Here is a 20,171-nt window from a genome sequence, read left to right as displayed (position 1 = left end):
AGGCTGTCATTAGACTTTTTCATCAAAGACAGTGTCGTATAAATGTGCAATTTTTATTTAATACAACAAAAGTAATATTTTCCGTTTCAGAAAATCTAGACCTTAATTCATAACATGGCATTTACTTTTTTCCGAATGACATATCTGCGACATCCACCCAGAACTCAACACCGCGATATTGACACAAAGCCAGTAACAACTGAATGACAGTTTGTGGTTCGTTATCTGTGGTAAGGTTGTTGAATATGGCGGAAAAACAAAGTACAAAAGTTTCGGCAGATAATGGGCAATGAATTCTCTAGCTTAAATTGACTTAATTCGTGTGTTAATCGTTACTGACGCGTGTTTACGTTTCTCATGTGATGTGTTACTCAGCAGAAGAGGAGGACTTCTTCAATGCCGATAATATAAGGTGAGGCACGAAATGATAGCATTTGTTTTGCTAAGAAGTTTGTTTGAGCAAACTGTCGCGTAAACACAAACAATTCTGTTTCCACTGAGATATTTTCAGAAATTTAGATTCTTGTGTGACCAGACTACATTGATACATAGGGTCTAGATCCGTACTTAACTCTCTCGCGAATTCTCAGTACCTTTCATGTTTATTTAGTTCGTGTGTTTCGAGTTCGTAAAGCTCCACAAAATAAATCTAAGTCTCATATCACTCTTATCTCCTTTGTTTTGGTTGACAGCTGCTGAACGTGAATAATGAGAAATTTTTACCGTGTGATTCTGGTCGTATCTACTGTTTACAGTCAAGCAAGTTGACATGATACAGAGAAACACTTTCTTTATGTTTCGGTTTGTATCGTTCGTTGATTAGTAGATTTTAATATTCCGTATTAATGTCCCAAGCCCATGCCCAATATTGTTGAATACTACAAGCGAAGACAGTGCTTGATGTGCAGTAAACATGCATTCTTCCATGCAGAAGGGTGTGGTCATTGAGTATCTGGTAACAAGATACTTTATACTGTTGAATGCAGTTCTTTTACATCTGAATATCACACTTATTTTCTAAATTTAAACATAGTTTTGGCAGGATATATATGTAATATATGGATTAAGATTTTGACCTGTAAAGTAATAAAAGTTTATATTTTGTAAACAAAAGTACCCACCCTCTCTAATAGACTGACAATGTGACTTTCTGACAATGTGACTTGAGTTGTTATGTGCTGATTATAAATGCACATGTATACCTGAAGTGAATTGGACAGAAAATCTCACGTTAGTTAACAACTTCTTTCTTGCTGTTTTCTCAGACGTTACTAGACACACATTCTGTTGAGAGCATGGGAACTGGAATACGCACTGTGGCAAGGATTATCATTTTTTACCCATACAGTTTCAACAGTATTAGCTAACATGCTTAGGCGACATTGTTTGGTAAATGTTGGTAATGAAGACTGTTGATTATTATAGTGCTCATTGGTGGCCATAAATGATGGGAATAGAGCAGTGTAGTGAAAAACTCAATATTCTGCCTCTTAGAACAGAGAAACTAGATCTGTCATTTGACTGTAATTAACAGTACAATGTATTTAATTCCGTGTTGGAATAAAATTTCACTCTGATTATTGACACTTTGTTAAGTGATGGATATCGAATAATTTTTCTGTAAATATTATCTAACTAAAAAAAAAAAGTTCTGGGCATTAGATTAGATGTACTTTTCATTCTAATATACCCATCCATATTGAAGTGGTCCTGCAGGGTCTAGAACATGTCAGAAAAACAAGAATACACCATAAATATTTACAAAGAAAAACAAACATACTGATATAACTACCTAGATCCCGAGTGAAATGATCCTCATGGATGGGGAAAAAAACTTAAATATATTTTCATTTAAAAGTAATACATAAATTATCACAAATCATCTAAATACACTGATTATTAGGCGATTCCATTATGGTTAGTCATGCATGGTCACATTACTGCAATAAATTTGTACAGAAGTCAGATTGTATGAATACTTGCATTATTTGATATTATTAGTAACACGTACACATTAGTTGGTTCTACTAAGAATTCATCAGTGGATTAAAAGAAGTTGGCCACCAGTAAATCCTTTACGTTCCTCTTAAACTGAACTGTATAAATATGTAAACTTTTGATTGCTGGTGGCAAGTCACTGAAAATGTGTGTTCTTGAATAACCTTGAGGAACTGTTCTTGAATAACCTTGAGGAACCAAAATGATTTTAAATGATTGTGAAGATTATTCTTATTTGTATTATTGTTTCCACGAACTGAGCTGTTGGTTTGAAAAAAGATATAATGGGTGTCCATAAATTATCTTTACAACTTAAGACAAAACTACACTAGATATTAACAAGTGGTTTTCAACATGGGATAAGATGACTGATAAAGTTTTATTTCTTCATTCATACACATCAGTGTGTGCACCATTAGTGGCATAGATGGCTAGTCGAGATTCCATTTCTCTCCACATATGATTCAAGATTGCCGTGGTGATTTGTTCAAATGCATTGGAAATGCGTGTCTTGAAGTCCTGTTGGTTTGATTCGGTACACCAGATCCTTGACAAAACACCACAGGAAGAAGTGTAGTGGTGTGAGGTATCAGATGTCATCTGTATGAACCAGAAATATTTTTGTTGTTTGTATGGGTCGCTTTTGCCTTGCCTTCCACTGAGCTGCTCTGCTCTCATACTGATGCAGGCACATTTTAAAGAATGGGGCACTTCTACTTTACCTTTCGCTCACCATAGTATTGACTAGATGTGATTGGTATGCCTATGGTCTTTTAACGTTGTTCACCTGATGATGCGGCTTAAAGTCACGAAATAGTCGTATTTTAATAAACAACAATTTTACCAACTGTAAGCAGAGAAGCAGAGTTCTTCCTAACATCATGTACGAACCAGGCCAAACACTGAGTTTTTGACTGTGGTGTCCACATTTTATGAGATTTTCAAGTTCAATTTTGCATCAAGTTGTGTCATCCTGAGATTTAAAAAAAAAAAAAAAAAAAAAAAAAAAAAAAAAAAAAAAAAACAACTTTATAAGTTATCTTATCACATGTTGAAATCATTTGTTAATATCTAATATAGTCTTCAAGTTGGAAGTGTTGGGCTGTAAAGATAATATATGGACTCCCTGTATATTTTAAATGAAAAAAATTATTAAGGAATAAATGTATTGGGAAGCAGTAGTTAATATCCCTGGTTCTTTGAACAGTTATCTGCAGGATGTTCTTTAGTTCAGATCATAAACATTTTGAATGTGGAAAACTTTGAAATGAATTGATTTATTTGGCTGTAAACAACTGTTGTGTAGTCCAAGGCATCATCAGTAGATACATAATTATGCAAATGGTTAACACATGTAAATATTATTACATTGATATTGCTTGCCTTGTACTCATCACATAATAAGTAATTATGTGACCATGCGGGGAAAAATGATTATTTAAATACCCCTCTGTGTGCTGTAATTAATCTAATCTTATCCTCAGGATCCCTATGGGAGCGATAAGTGGGGGTTGTATATTCGTAGAGTCATCACTTAAACCTGTTCTTGAAACTTTGTCAGTAGACTTCCTCAGGATAGTTTCTGTTCCTCTTCAAGAGTCTGCTCATTAAATTCCTTCAACATCTCAGTGTTGCTCTTCCACAGCTCAAACAAAATGGTGACCATTTGTGCTGCCCTTGTCTGTATAAGTTCAATATTCCCTGGTAGTCTTATTTGATATGGGTCCCACACACTTGAGCAATACTCGCGGATGGGTCACATGAGTGATCTGTAAGCTATATGATTTGTAGACTGATTGCATTTTCATAGTATTCTACCAGTAAACCAGTCTACTACCTGCTGTATCCGTGACTGAGCCTATGTGATCATTCCACTTCATATCCCTACCAAGTGTTACACCCAGCTACGGATTCCAGCAGTGACTCACTAATATTATATTCATATGATACTTTTTTTTATTTATTTTGTAAAGTGAAGGGGGTTGACAGAAGCGTCCGATCCCACGCGTCGGCTTTGACCCGTGACGTAAGGGTGTTGTCGTGTGTGACGTCATGACGGTGCGGAGTTTGGTTTGAGTGTGGCTGTCTCCAGTTCTGTTTTATCTTATTTTATTTACTTTTCTGATCTGTTCGTTCTGTCTCGTGAGATTTTTTTTTTTTTAATTTAAAAACACTTATTACTTATTTTAATTATCTGTTTCCTCCAATTTCTGTTTTAGTTTATTATATTTTTCTTTCTGATCTGTTCGTTCTATCCCGTGAGATTTTTTTTTTTTTTAAAGACATAAAACACTAATCAGCTACTGAAGCATTTTTATCTTCTATGGGTTGCAGGGGTTACGACCCCTGGGGAGGTGGGTGGGTATTCATGCATGGCTGTCTTCACTTACACATTGTAGCTACGCAAGGTGTCTAAATTTGTTTATATTTAGTTTTCCCCCCACCCAAAACACCCCATTTCCCACGCTTGTCCCGTTAGTGTCATTAGGCTTCTTGTGGAAAGTGTATGTTTGTTTTTGTTTCCGCCATATTTGTGACGTCATGGGTCAAAGCAGACGGGCGGGATAGGACGCTTCCGTATTTGCAGTGAAGGGCTTTACATTTTTGAACAATAAAAGCAAGCTGCCAATCACTACACCACTTTGAAATCTTATCAAGGTCTGACTGAATATCTATTTGTACATCTTCATTCAGACTGTAATTCATTTTAGATAACTGTGAAAAGTCTGAGGTTGTTATTGATATTGTATGCAAGATCATTAGGCCTAATATACAACATGAACAGCAAGGCACCCAACACACTTCCATTGGGTACACCAAAAGTTAATTCTACACTTGTCAATGACTTTACGTACAAGATAATGTGCTGTGTTCTCCCTACCAAGAAATGTCCAGTCTACTCACATATTTCGTCTTATATCCCAAATGATCAAATTTTTTGATAAGTGTAGGTGTGATACTGAGTCAAATGCTTTTCAGAAATCGAGAAATACTACATTTACTGAACTGCCTTGATCCATGGCTCTCAGGATGTCATGTGAGAAAAGTGCAAATTGGGTTTCACATTATTTGTGTTTTTAAACTCCACCCTGGTTGGCATGGAGGTGGGCGTTATGTTCGATATACCTAATTATGTTTGAGCTCAGAATATGTTCTAGGATTCTACAACAAATGGATCTCAAGAACATTGGATCACTACTGCTACTCTTTTTGTGGGCAGATGGCCTGTGCTTTCTTCTAATTGTTGAGAACAGTTTTTTGTTTGAGGGATCTTTGATAGATTATAGTTAACAGAGGGGTTAACTCAGCTGCAAACTGGGTATAGAATCTGATAGGGATGCTATGGGCCCTGGGGCATTGTTCAGTTTTAACCATTTCAGCTGTTTCTCAACACCACTGACAGTAGTATGTATTACATACATCTTTTCAGTGTTATGGGAGTTATATTGGGGCAATACATCTGGGTTTTCCTTTGGAAAAGAACATTTTAAAACAGGGTTAAGAATTTCTGCTTTTTCTTTGCTACTCTCAGTTTCAGTTCTAGTCTTGTTCATGTGTGACTGTACACTTAACTTTAGTGCCATTAACAACCTTTACATATTACCAGAATTTCTTCGTGTTTTGTGAGGAATTGACAGTATTCTACTACAGCAGTCATTGAAGGCTTCACGCATTGCTCTCTGGATTGTCAGATGTGTTTCATTTGGCATCTTCCTATCTATAGCCCTGCGCTTTCTTTTACACCTATTGTGCAACAGTGTCTGTTACCTTAGAAGTTTCATTACAGTGACTGTATACCATGGAGGATCTCTCCCATTCTGAACTGCCCTACTGAATACATTTCTATCCAGTGCATGGCCAACTATTTTTTTAAATTAGTTTTTTTATGCAGTTTATATAGGACTCAAATTAGGTTGTTAAAATGTTTTTTATTCATATTTATAATAAAAATCATAATTTTTTTCCATTGTATATAAATTAATAGAATTCTTTTTCTTTCGATCATCTGTTTACAACGATTTTAAATTTGTATTCATACAATGTCCCTTGTCATACGTCACTTAAATGAATCCAAGTAATGTCCAGTAAGTTCCTGTTTCTGGATCCACATGAGTGCACATGGGATCTACTTTCACATATGTGCACAGTTTGTTTGACATGCATAAGTACTTTGACCATGTGTAGATTAGATACTGTAAGTATTTGCTGCTTAGTAAAGTACTGTCTGCAAGAAGTTACATCGCTCAAATGAAAAATACATCTAATGGCTTTCTTCTGCCTGAGGAAAACCTCTTTTATCCCAGCGGAGTTTCCCCAAAGTATTCCATAATGCAGGTGTGTATGAAAAAGGCATCGTTTGCGATAAGCATGAGCGGGTCAAGAGGAATGTTTGATACAACTTGTTGGCTTTGCCCATTGATATACCTAATGCTGATGGCTGCTGTCATGTCACATTTTTATGCATATATTCACAGTTCTGTTGTTAGTTGGTGAAGTCAACTAGTGTGAAAACAAAAAGGACTGGTTGTGGTGACACATTGATCTGTAGCTTAGCCTGAGGTATGGGTTAGGTTGTAAGGTGACAGTGTCGTCGTGAGTTGATGAAGCTAAGAAATGTGAAACTAACTGGTGTGGTGACAGACTGATCTTTGCATTTTCCAATATGGTACAGACGTAAACAGTAGGCTTCCCTTAACAGTCAATTTCTTATCCCAACCAGATTTTCTGCTTTCACATTTGTTGGCTTTGCCAACTCTCAACCAGATTGCCTCCTTCCAACCTAACCTAGAACTTGAGCTGCAGTACAGATCAATCTATCACCACAACCAGGATTTATTTTTTATTTATTTATTTATTTATTTATATTCTTTTTTTTTTGGGGGGGGGGGGTGGCGGACACTTCAATATGTAACTGTAATCAACATTTTTCTATATTCAGCACAAGCTCCTTTGCTAACATACTGTACAGCTTTTCTGGGTGGGTATTCCAACATAATTTATTATCAAGGTATATACCTAACAGTTTTCTGAAAGAGGGTGTGTTCAGTTTTATTTTTATTTAATGTCAACGTATATTTTTGAAACCTGTGAGGTGCCTTTCCCGTCACGGAGCTGTTGATTTGTTTGGCAGTTCATATCATTATGTGATACGAAAAGAGCTTGTGTCATTGGCATATATCGTGGATTTATATGGTAGTAAGTAGGGTAGTTCATTCACACAGACAATACATAAGCAAGATCCCAGTGTAGATCCTTATGGGACCCCATATTTTATTTTGCTAAGGTCTCATGTTTTATTTGAGTTTACAAACACCATTTGGTTTCTTTTTGTTAAATAGGATTTCAGTAGTGCTTGTTCTATTTCAGGTATTCCATATCTGTCAAGTCTCTTAATTAAAATGCTATGTGAGACAGTGTCAAATTCTGTAGTTAAATCTGCTATAGTTGTATAGGTGTGCTCCCTATTTTCAAAACCCTGCACTACTGATAATACAACTTCTTCAACTGCCTTAATTATTGATAGCCCACTTCGGAATTCATATTGGGTCCCATTAAGTAGTAACACGCAAACGAATCATTTCATGGCTGCCACACATTCTGGAAATCACGGAATATCAGGGAATTTTCATACATATCAGGGAAATCAAGGAACTATCAGGGAAATAAATAAAAAAAACCTGAAAAATCTTGTTTCTGTATCAGTAGATGAAATGATTTGTTTACTGAGATATCATGCATCATCGCAGGCTGGGTGCAGGTGAGTACGTGCGCTGCTTCCCTACTCCCTCATCCTTACTGCTTCTCCCCTCCCTACCACTCCCCTCAGCTTGTAGTCAGTGCTGTCACCACATCTTGCCACTAGCCTAGCAGCTGCCGACAAGAGGCAGGGAGGCATGAGGAGTGGTTTGTTTGGATCTGATTCTCAGATACTGTTGATGCAGTGGCCAGAGATGGCGGTCATGTGTGCATGAGTTGTGTGAGTGATTGTGTATGTGCACTCTCGTTTTCTGACAAAGGCTATGCCCGAAAATTTAGTTGTCAGAGTGTGATTGTGTTTCCTACGTGCCTGTCTGCAGTTCAGCGATCATCGTTACAGTGAGTTGTTACATATCTTCATTAGTATTGACTCTCGTTGTATTTGTGCAAGTTACACTGAAGTGCCAAAGGAACTGGTATAGGCATGTATATTCAAATACAGAGCTATGTAAACATGCAGAATATGGCTCTGCAGTCGGCAATGGGTATATAAGATAACAAGTGTCTGGTGCAGTTGTTAGATTGGTTACTGCTGCTACAGCGGCAGGTTATCAAGATTTAAGTGAGTTTGTACATGGTGCTATAATCGGCGCACAAGTGATGGAACACAATATATCCGAGGTAGCGATGAAGTGGGGATTTTCCCATATGACCATTTCACGAATGTATCCTGAATATCAGCAATCTCATGAAACATCAACTCTCCGACATCGCTGTGGCTGGAGAAAGATCTACATCTACGTCCATACTCCTCAAGCCACCTGACGGTGTGTGGCGGAGGGTACTTTTAGTACCTCTATCGATTCTCCCTTTTATTCCAGTCTCGTTTTGTTCGTGGAAAGAAAGATTGTTGGTATGCCTCTGTGTGGGCTCTAATCTCTCTGATTTTACCCTCATGGTCTCTTCGCAAGATATACGTAGGAGGGAGCAATATACTGCTTGACTCCACGGTGAAGATATGTTCTCGAAACTTCAACAAAAGCCCGTACCGAGCTACTGAGCATCTCTCTCGCAGAGTCTTCTACTGGAGTTTATCTGTCAACTCCGCAACACTTTCGCGATTACTAAATGATCCTGTAATGAATCGCGCTGCTCTCCGTTGGATCTTCTCTATCTCTTCTATCAACCCTTTCTGGTATGGATCCCACACCGGTGAGCAGAATTCAAGCAGTGGGTGAACAAGTGTACTGTAACCTACTTCCTTTGTTTTTGGATTGCATTTCCTTAGGATTCTTCCAATGAATCTCAGTCTGGCATCTGCTTTACTGATGATTAATTTTACATCGTCATTCCATTTTAAATCACTCCTAATGCCTACTCCCAGATCATTTATGGAGTTAACTGCTTCCAGTTGCTGACCTGCTATATTGTAGCTAAATGATAAGGGATCTTTCTTTCTATGTATTGACAGCAAATTACACTTGTCTACATTGAGATTCAATTGCCATTCCCTGCACCATGCAGCAATACTTTGCAGATCCTCCTGCATTTCAGAAAAAATTGTCATTGTTACAACCTCTCGATATACTACCGCATCATCTGCAAAAAGCCTCAGTGAACTTCCGATGTTATCCACAAAGTCATTTATGTATATTGTGAATAGCAACGGTCCTACGACACTCCCCTGCGGCACACCTGAAATCACCCTTACTTCAGAAGATCCTGCAAGAAAGGGACCAACAAAGACCGAAGACAATCACTCAACGTGACGGAAGTGCAACTCTTCTGCAAATTGCTGCAGATTTCAATGCTGGGCCATCAAGTGTTAGTGTGCGAACCATTCCATGAAACATCATCGCTATGGGCTTTCAGAGCCAAAAGCCCATTCGTGTACCCTTGATGACTGCACAACACAAAGCTTTATACCTCGCCTGGGCCTGTCAACACCAAAATTGGACTGTTGATGACTGGAAATGTGTTGCACGGTTGAACGAGTCTTGTTTCAAATTGTATCGAGTGGATAGACGTGTACGGGTATGGAGACAATCTCATGAATCCAGGGACCCTGCATGTCAGCAGCGGACTGTTCAGGCTGTTGGAGGCTCTGTAATGGTGTGGGGCGTTTGCAGTTGGAGTAGTAAGTGACCCTTGATAAGTCTAGATATGACTATGACAGGTGACATGTACGTAAGCGTCCTGTCTGATCACCTGCATCCGTTCATGTCCATCGTGCAGTCCGACGGACTTGGGCAATTCCAGCAGGACAATGCGACACCCCACCCAGAATTGCTCCAGGAACACTCTTCTGAGTTTAAACACTTCAGTCTCCCCAGGCACGAACATTATTGAGCATATCTGGGATGTCTTGCAACATACTGTTCAGAACAGATCTCCACTCTTGTGGATTTATGGACAGCCCTATAGAATTCATGGTGTCAATTCCCTTCAGTGCTGCTTCAGACATTAGTTGAGTCCATGCCACGTCGTGTTGTGGCACTTCCGTGTGTTGCCGGGGACTGTACGCGAAATTAGGCAGGTGTACTAGTTTCTTTGGCTCTTCAATGTGGGTGGTGCATGGATTGATTACCTCCTTATCATCTACTCAGGATGCTATCTGTGACATGTGAATAGTTGGCCACATGAGTGGACTTCCACTACAGGCCATAACCGCAGGCCATTTCTGTGGGTATCTCTAACGGATCGAGCCTTCTGATCTGAAGCCCATCATTTCCCATTAATGCACAAGCTCTGTCCGTCAGATCTTGTCTCATCAATCTGACCAAAGGCTGGGTCTGTTTTTTTGTGTTGCATAATGCTTTGGATTTTTGTGGTTTATCCAAAGACACAGGGCTGTGGTGCTTCTTGGCAGGTCAGAGGCCACAGGTGATGGATTTCAGGAATTTTGACTGCCTCACCCCAAGTACATTGTACAGTGCGGCATTTTATAGACATTTTATTTATTCTATACATTTTGGCACTTTGAAAGTAATTTATATATCAGAAAGCATCGATGATAAGAAGAAAATTGTGGCTGTCGCTGGCAGTTTGTGTGCTATGTACTAATATATTTCTCGAAAGAAAAATCACACACTACCTGTAAAATAATAGACAAAACACAGTGGGTAATAACTGACAGTAACGAACATAGTAGAACCAACATTTTAATGGCGGTCACCAATACTGTTGGTTTACACAGCTCTTCACTGCTTTATACACCTCTTTCAAGAGGCCTACTTTTTTCTGAGGTTATTTCTCAAATCAGTGAAGGTATTTTAAATCTGTCTTGCGACTCCAAGGAATTGTGTGTTTTTGTCACCAAATGTGTTTTGTTTTATTGAAATAAAATAACAGTGGTCTTAGTGAAACACACATACTATTTTGCCTGCTTTCTCCATCTAAAAACAGTCATTACAAAAGATGTTGATGTTGGTACTTAACATTGTTGCTCACACGGGGGAGGAATACAGAAGTCTGTAATTTTTTTTTTTGCCTACTTATGTCTTTACTTACCCTTGAGAGCTCAAAATTTGTCAGGGAAAAATGCTAAAACTTGGCTGGAAACCAGGGAATTTCACTCGAGGAAAATTGTGGGAATGCTGCATTTAATTGGTCTTCCATTAAACTTTCAATAATTTTTTATGTTATTGGTGCAGGTCTGTAATTTTAGGGTGAATTTCTGCCTCCTTGTTTGTACATGGGCAAGACAATTGCCAGTTTCAGGTTGTATGGAAATGTTCCCTCTCGAAACATCCTGTTGTTGTAAGGTAAGACAGTGGAATGTATATAGTATCTATTTTCTACAGGGACTGTTAGACCATTGTAAGTAAAAAGGTATGTTACATTTCAGTTTTGACAGTACTTGATCTCATATTGTACTTTGTGTATGATAAATTTATTAAAAGTACATAGCTATGTTTTATTCTGACAGTGTATTTCTTCTTTAAATATTAGCAATTCCAGTTTACTGTAATGTATTCACATATCTTAACAATCTCCTGACACATAATCAGGAAAGTGACTATTATATTATCACATGTTATATGTTTTTTATGTTATACTTTCTGATGTGTTCCATACCCACAAGAATTATCTCATTTTTGGGTGTACAGAACGAGAACTGAATCAAATCTAATCCAAATCCTAATGTATGTTTTCAGTTCTGGAGTTGCTTTTGGCAAGTCTACAGCCAACTCTGTTTCCTGTGAATATGGAAGTCTACCCTCATTGTCATCTAAATTACTTTTATCTGTCATAGTTAATTTTCCAGACTTTGACTCTATTATTTAGCTCATCTGCTCTTAAAGGAGCCCTGTTTCCACTTTAACTATGTTCCTTGCTGTTTTACATTTGTTACTGAATTGAAAAATATAGTTATCATTGGCTCTTTTCTTTGCAGAAAAGGTATATTTTCTGGAAAGCTTTTTTAATTTGGAACATGAATGTTTATACTCATTATTAGTACAAGACTTGTCGTGGTACATTTCTGACGTAATCCTTAAATTATTCAAGTAAAGTGTATACTCATCAGTTACATTTCTCTTTTGTTTTTTCCTTGCAGTAAATCTATTGTGTTTAATGATGAGGAGACACTATTCATTAAAGATAGTGGTAATGGTTTGTAAGAAATAATCAAAGGCATCACTTAATGACTCATTCTCCATGACAGTGGTACACCAATGCTCAAAAGACTTTGTGTGAGATTTGTGACATTTCGTAGATCTGAGTGTGTCATTGCCCTGGGTTCTGTAAGTACATAAATAGATTATCTTTATCTTGGACAAAAACTTCAGTACCAGTTTTGGGCTTGGCTTGATGAGTTAACCCAAAAAATAACCCTGTAAGACATTATGGAATGAAAGTAAGCATAGTATGCCAGCTTTTTAATTTTTCTATGACCTATGTCTGACAACATTCACTCTGCAAATAGAGATTTATTTCGGTTCTTTGCAGTTCTGTGGTGTGCTGCTCCCAGTTGAACTTACCATCAAGCTGTAATCCCAATAATTTAACACTGTCAACTTCTGTGTGTTTGTCATCATATTTTAGGCATATACTGGTGGGAAACACCTTACAAATTCTGAACTGTGTATAGTGTGTTGTTTCAAAGTTTTGCGACAAAGAATTGGCTAGGAACATTTTATTAATATTCATGAAAATTTCAGTAACCAATATTTCTGAAACTATACATGATGCACACAGAAGTGGTGCAATACAACATGCCATGGACTCAACTAAGTAATGCTGGAAGGAATTGACACCATGAATCTTGCGGGGCTGTCCATTAATCCGTAAGAGTATGAGGGAGTGGAGATCTCTTCTGAACAGCATGTTGCAAGGTATCCCAGATGCACTCAATAATGTTCATGCCTGGGGAGTTTGGTGGCCAGCGGAAGTGTTTAAACTCAGAAGAGGGTTCCTGGAGCCACTCTGTAGCAATTCTAGACATAGGGGTGTCAGATTGTCCTGCTGGAACTGCCCAAGTCCGTCGGAATGCACAATGGACATGAATGGATGCAGGTGATTAGTGAGGATGCTTACGCATGTGTCACCTTTCGGAGTTGTATCTAGATGTATCAGGGGTCCCATATCACTCCAACTGCACACGCCCCACACCATTAGAGAGCCTCCACTAGCTTGAACAGTCCGCTGCTGACATGCAGGGTCCCTGGATTCATGAGATTGTCTCCATACCCGTACACGTCCATCCACTCGATACAATTTGAAATGAGACTCGTCCGACCAGGCAACATGTTTCCAGTCATCGACAGTCCAAGTGTTGGTGTTGATGGGCCCAGGCGAGGTGTAAAGCTTTGTGTTGTGCAGTCATAAAGGATACATGAGTGGGCCTTCATCTCTGAAAGTCCATGTTGATGGTGAGTCATTCCACGTCAAATCATCCAGAAATTTTAGGAAATGACACCCATCATCATGCAGATCCTTGAAATTTTGGGTGGTGGAAGTTTACCTACATATATTCACATTTCCAAAATGTAAATGTTGCAGGTCAATTATTTTTTCACTTATGATGATAAGAAGTTGTATAAATTCAGGATTTTAGGCTTTCATAGACAAGCTCCTTTGTAATTTAAAAATGCAATAGTTCCTACAGTTTTTGCAGTGGAAGGTTGATTTTTAGTTAAAGAGGAAGCTTTATATTTTTATAGTAATGCTTCTTTTAGTGAATATCCATCATCTACATCTCAGAAAAAATTGTAAATAATTTCTTTTAAACAAAATCCATGCATGGACATTATAATTTTTTAAGGTATTGCCCCCTCATACATACCTTCGAAAAATTTACAGTATTATTATAAATATTCCATTATTGTTGTTGTTGTTGTGGTCTTCAGTCCTGAGACTGGTTTGATGCAGCTCTCCATGCTACTCTATCCTGTGCAAGCTTCTTCATCTCCCAGTACCTACTGCAACCTACATCCTTCTGAATCTGCTTAGTGTATTCATCTCTTGGTCTCCCTCTACGATTTTTACCCTCCACGCTGCCCTCCAATACTAAATTGGTGATCCCTTGATGCCTCAGAACATGTCCTACGAACCGATCCCTTCTTCTTGTCAAGTTGTGCCACAAACTTCTCTTCTCCCCAATCCTATTCAATACTTCCTCATTAGTTATGTGATCTACCCATCTAATCTTCAGCATTCTTCTGTAGCACCACATTTCGAAAGCTTCTATTCTCTTCTTGTCCAAACTATTTATCGTCCACGTTTCACTTCCATACATGGCTACACTCCATACAAATACTTTCAGAAATGACTTCCTGACACTTAAATCTATACTCGATGTTAACAAATTTCTCTTCTTCAGAAACGCTTTCCTTGCCATTGCCAGTCTACATTTTATATCCTCTCTACTTCGACCATCATCAGTTATTTTGCTCCCCAAATAGCAAAACCCCTTTACTACTTTAAGTGTCTCATTTCCTAATCTAATTCCCTCAGCATCACCCGACTTAATTCGACTACATTCCATTATCCTCGTTTTGCTTTTGTTGATGTTCATCTTATATCCTCCTTTCAAGACACTATCCATTCCGTTCAATTGCTGTTCCAAGTCCTTTGCTGTCTCTGACAGAATTACAATGTCATCGGCGAACCTCAAAGTTTCTATTTCTTCTTCATGGATTTTAATACCTACTCCGAATTTTTCTTTTGTTTCCTTCACTGCTTGCTCAATATACAGATTGAATAACATCGTGGAACCCTGTCTCACTCCCTTCCCAGCCACTGCCTCCCTTTCATGCCCCTCGACTCTTATAACTGCCATCTGGTTTCTGTACAAATTGTCAATAGCCTTTCGCTCCCTGTATTTTACCCCTGCCACCTTCAGAATTTGAAAGAGAGTATTCCAGTCAACATTGTCAAAAGCTTTCTCTAAGTCTATAAATGCTAGAAACGTAGGTTTGCCCTTCCTTAATCTAGCTTCTAAGATAAGTCGTAGGGTCAGTATTGCCTCACGTGTTCCAAAATTTCTACGGAATCCAAACTGATCTTCCCCGAGGTCGGCTTCTACCAGTTTTCCCATTCGTCTGTAAAGAATTCGCGTTAGTATTTTGCAGCCGTCACTTATTAAACTGATAGTTCAGTAATTTTCACATCTGTCAACACCCGCTTTCTTTGGGATTGGAATTATTATATTATTCTTGAAGTCTGAGGGTATTTCGCCTGTTTCATACAGCTTGCTCACCAGATGGTAGAGTTTTGTCAGGACTGGCTCTCCCAAGGCTGTCAGTAGTTCCAATGGAATGTTGTCTACTCCCGGGGCCTTGTTTCGACTCAGCTCTTTCAGTGCTCTGTCAAACTCCCATTTCATCTTCATCTACGTCCTCTTCCATTTCCATAATATTGTCCTCAAGACCATTGCCCCTCTATAGACCCTCTATATACTCCTTCCACCTTTCTGCTTTCCCTTCTTTGCTTAGAACTGGGTTTCCATTTGAGCTCCTGATGTTCATGCTGGTGGTTCTCTTATCTCCAAAGTTCTCTTTAATTTTCCTGTAGGCAGTATCTATCTTACCCCCTAGTGAGATAAGCCTCTGCATCCTTACATTTGTCCTCTAGCCATCCCTGCTTAACCATTTTGCACTTCCTGTCTATCTCATTTTTGAGACGTTTGTATTCCTTTTTGCCTGCTTCATTTTCTGCATTTTTATATTTTCTGCTGTCATCAATTAAATTCAACATTTCTTCTGTTACCCAATGATTTCTACTAGCCCTCGTCTTTTTACCTACGTGATCCTCTGCTGCCTTCACTACTTCATCCCTCAAAGCTACCCATTCTTCTTCTACTGTATTTCTTTCCCCCATTACTGTTAATTGTTCCCATATGCTCTCCCTGAAACTCTGTACAACCTCTGGTTTTTTCAGTTTATCCAGGTCCCATCTCCTTAAATTCCCACATTTTTGCAGTTTCTTCAGTTTTAATCTACAGGTCATAACCAATAGATTGTGGTCAGAGTCCACATCTGCCCCTGGAAATGTCTTACAATTTAAAACCTGGTTCCTAAAGCTCTGTCTTCCCATTATATAATCTATCTGAAACCTGTCAGTATCTCCAGGCTTCTTCCATGTATACAACCTTCTTTCATGATTCTTGAACCAAGTGTTAGCTATGATTAAGTTGTGCTCTGTGCAAAATTCTGCCAGGCGGCTTCCTCTTTCATTTCTTAGCCACAATCCATATTCAACTAGTATGCTTCCTTCTCTCCCTTTTCCTACTACCGAATTCCAGTCACCCATGACTATTAAATTTTCGTCACCCTTCACTATCTGAATAATTTCTTTTACTTCATCATACATTTCTTCAATTTCTTCGTCATCTGCAGAGCTAGTTGGCATATAAACTTGTACTACTGTAGTAGGCATGGGCTTCGTATCTATCTTGGCCACAATAATGCGTTCACTAAGCTGTTTGTAGTAGCTTACCTGCATTCCTATTTTCCTATTCATTATTAAACCTACTCTTGCATTACCCCTATTTGATTTTGTGTTTATAACCCTGTAGTCACCTGACCAGAAGTCTTGTTCCTCCTGCCACCGAACTTCACTAATTCACACTATATCTAACTTTAACCTATCCATTTCCCTTTTTAAATTTTCTAACCTACCTGCCCGATTAAGGGATCTGACATTCCACGTTCCGATCCGTAGAACGCCAGTTTTCTTTCTCCTGATAACGACATCCTCTTGAGTAGTCCCCGCCCGGAGATCCGAATGGGGGACTATTTTACCTCCGGAATATTTTACCCAAGAGGACGCCATCATCATTTAACCCTACAGTAAAGCAGCATGGCCTCGGGAAAAATTACGGCCGTAGTTTCCCCTTGCTTTCAGCCGTTCGCAGTACCAGCACTGCAAGGCCAAATCAGTCAATCATCCAGACTTTTGCCCCTGCAATTACTGAAAAGGCTGCTGCCCCTCTTCAGGAACCATACGTTTGTCTGGCCTCTCAACAGATACCCCTCCGTTGTGGTTGGACCTACGGTACGGCTATCTGTGTCGCTGAGGCAGGCAAGCCTCCCCACCAGCGGCAAGGTCCATGGTTCATGGGGGCTGGAAAAATATTCCATTATGTCACACAAAAAGAAACAGTTTGTAGAAATAATGGGAAGTGTGAAAAACAACATTATTGTAAAAGAAATATTGATGTTGCTAATTCATCTCACCCCTAAATTGCTGAAGTTGACTACACTGGATTTTCCTAGGAACAAATCATATCTGAGAACACTGTTTTATTGCCACTACATGTATTGCATCATCAAGTTCCTTTGTTTTGAGTCATGTGTTCACTGAGCATGCAGTTCTGAGCTCTTCTACCGAGTTGTACCCAGAGTCAATTATTGGTTAAAAATTCAGTTGTTGCAGTTTTTAACTATTCATTCCAAAACAAAAGTAAGTCCCCTAATGTTGCAATAATAATGTGAAATACTTTTGTAATGAAACAATGGGATAGGGTGATTTCTCATTATTTAATTACTTTTTATTTTACACCAATCATATTTTGAATTATTTATGACATATTGGTTTTATGACTGAAACAGTGTGGAAAGTACAAGTAGGCAGTATTTTCTTGGATGGTATCTGCAAGATGTGTGTGATAATGCTCTGACTTGCGTGAATGAATTGACCAGTGAAGAACAAGAACTTTTATTATAGCAAAGCAACAGTCATTCATACTGTGATTTAAGTGTTTCGTGTGTGTGTGTTAAACACAAAGACAGATTCTCTCTACATAAGAAAGTTTGCTGTGATCCCTTCAAGCGCCATGAACGATCCGTTTCATCCGGATTGCATAAATTAGTTTAGAAAAGGCAAAGACCTTCAAAATGAGAGGCTTTAGTGTTATTCCTGGGAAGAAAATGTGCCCAACCTGTATCAAACTTTTAATAAAAAAAGCAAGTGGCGACTCATCACCAGACTATATAAATGACAGTAATGTGAAGGTGCATACTCCTGAAAAAACTGTGCTCAATACTAGCTTAACTAGCTTAGGAGTATCTGTTGCAAAGATGCATTCAGTTGCTCGACATAGTCGGTGTATAGCAGCCAAATGAAAATTGGAATCAGCAGCTGGGGCTCTGAAAACCAAAATTCACATACATATGAAGTTGAGCTGGCTGCTGATGCAAGCACTATCCCTGACAGTGATTTAACCGAACTGGAAGAAAAGGCAAAACATCATGATGAACTCATCAACAAAATCAAACAGAAAATTGAATATGCAAATAATCATGAAAAAATTCAGTTACTTACTCTTGTGCCACCATCTTGGTCTCGACAGAAAGTCTGTTCCAAATTTCAGGTTTCTGAATATTTGGTACAACAAGCACGAGCTCTCTTAATGCAGAAGGGTATTTTATCAATGGCTGAGCAGAAAAGAGGAAAGACATTGCTACATGATACAGTGCAAAAAGTTGAGAGATTTTATTTGGATGACGAAAACACAAGAATAATGCCTGGGAAAAAAGACAAAAGTGAGCACCAGCCAAAATACCAATCAACAAAAACGTCTTGTTTTAAGTAATTTAACAGAACTGTATTCTCTCTATAAAAAGAAGTATCCAGAAGACAAAGTAGGATTATCAAAATGTGCTTCTCTTCAGCCAAAACAGTGTATACTTGAAGAATCATCAGGAACACATACCGTATGTGTGTGCATTTACCACCAAAACGTAAAATTGCTTCTAAATTCCATTTCTGGTAAAGAAACATAGCAAGATATAATTAAAATAACAACATGTGATATAAATAACTGAGCCTGTATGCTTCGTCTGTGTGAAAAATGCCCCACCAGTTCATTGCTTCAAACCCACTTAGAAAATGAAATAGAAGACTATGATCCTGACGAGATGGTTCAGTATGGTCAATGGGTATCAACGGATAGAATGACTTTAAGTGTTCAAATCACTTCTCTATCAGAATTCTATGACACACTATTTAAGAAAATTGAAAAACTTACTCCACACTCTTTCATTTCTCAATCAAAATCTGACTATCAGAAAATGAAGAAGGAAACACTTGAAGGATCAGTGTTAATTTTAATGGATTTCAGTGCAAATCTCAATTTTGTTGTTCAAGATGAAGTTCAGGGGTACCTGCACTCTTCACACTGTCCATATATATTACAGAAAGAGCAAACAGTTGCATGCAAAAAGTATTTGTATTGTTTCTAATGATCTAGAACCTCTTGTTGCCATGATGTACCAGACTCAGAAGACTGTATTGAATTTTTTAAAGTGTGAATTTCCAGAAATTCACCTTGCGTATGTTGAATATTTCATTGATGGTTGTGCTGCACAATATAAAAATTGAAAGAACCTCAGAAATATGTGCTACCATGAGCACGACTTCAACATAAGGTGCAACTGGTTCTTTTCTTGCTACCAGCCATGGCAAATCTCCCTGTGATGGTATTGGTGGCACTGTTAAAAGACTTGTTACAAAAACAAGTTTGCAAAGAGTTTACAAAGGTCAAATACTTACAGCTTCCCAGGTATTTGAATTCTGTCGCGAAAACCTGCAAGGCATTCCAGTTGTCTTTGTTTCAAAGGATGAAATGGTAGAAGTCAGACATTATTTTTCTCAGTGCTTCACAAGTGCAAAAACAATTCCTGGAACATGATCTATGCATCACATTGTACCAACATCACCAACCAAGATCGGAGCAAAAAGGCGGAGCTATGATACAGGTCTTAGTATTGTGCATGACTTCTCTGATGCACTTCCGCCACTAATACCAGAATGCACTGTGCAGCCCAACTGCTATGTTGCATGTGCATATGACTCTTCTTGGTATTTGGGAATTGTTGAGAAGGTGAATTGTGAAGGAGGAGATATTACAGTAAGGTTCATGCATCCTCATGGACCATCCCCGTCCTGTTGGCCTGATGATGATGATTGTGATGTTTCTTTCTCTCATATTCTGTGTGAAGTTGATATAATCACAGCAACAGGTCGTACTT

At 38.5% G+C, this 20,171-nt stretch overlaps 1 protein-coding gene across 3 annotated transcripts in view; it reads left to right on the top strand.

Annotated features, from left to right (window-relative positions):
* Positions 1–215: 215 nt before the first annotated feature.
* LOC126248925 (cyclin-dependent kinase 17-like) overlaps positions 216–20,171 on the top strand; it is a 209,359-nt gene continuing 189,403 nt past the window's right edge. For all 3 annotated transcript variants that reach the window (XM_049950427.1, XM_049950422.1, XM_049950423.1), the window contains exon 1: positions 216–412. The gene's annotated coding sequence lies outside the window, so the exon portion shown is untranslated. The remainder of the gene's footprint in view (positions 413–20,171) is intronic.

This window comes from Schistocerca nitens, chromosome 3, assembly GCF_023898315.1.
Source record: "Schistocerca nitens isolate TAMUIC-IGC-003100 chromosome 3, iqSchNite1.1, whole genome shotgun sequence".
NCBI lineage: Eukaryota > Metazoa > Arthropoda > Insecta > Orthoptera > Acrididae > Schistocerca > Schistocerca nitens.
Note: the sequence above shows the minus strand (reverse complement) of the source record. Positions and strands in the feature narration are given on the sequence as shown.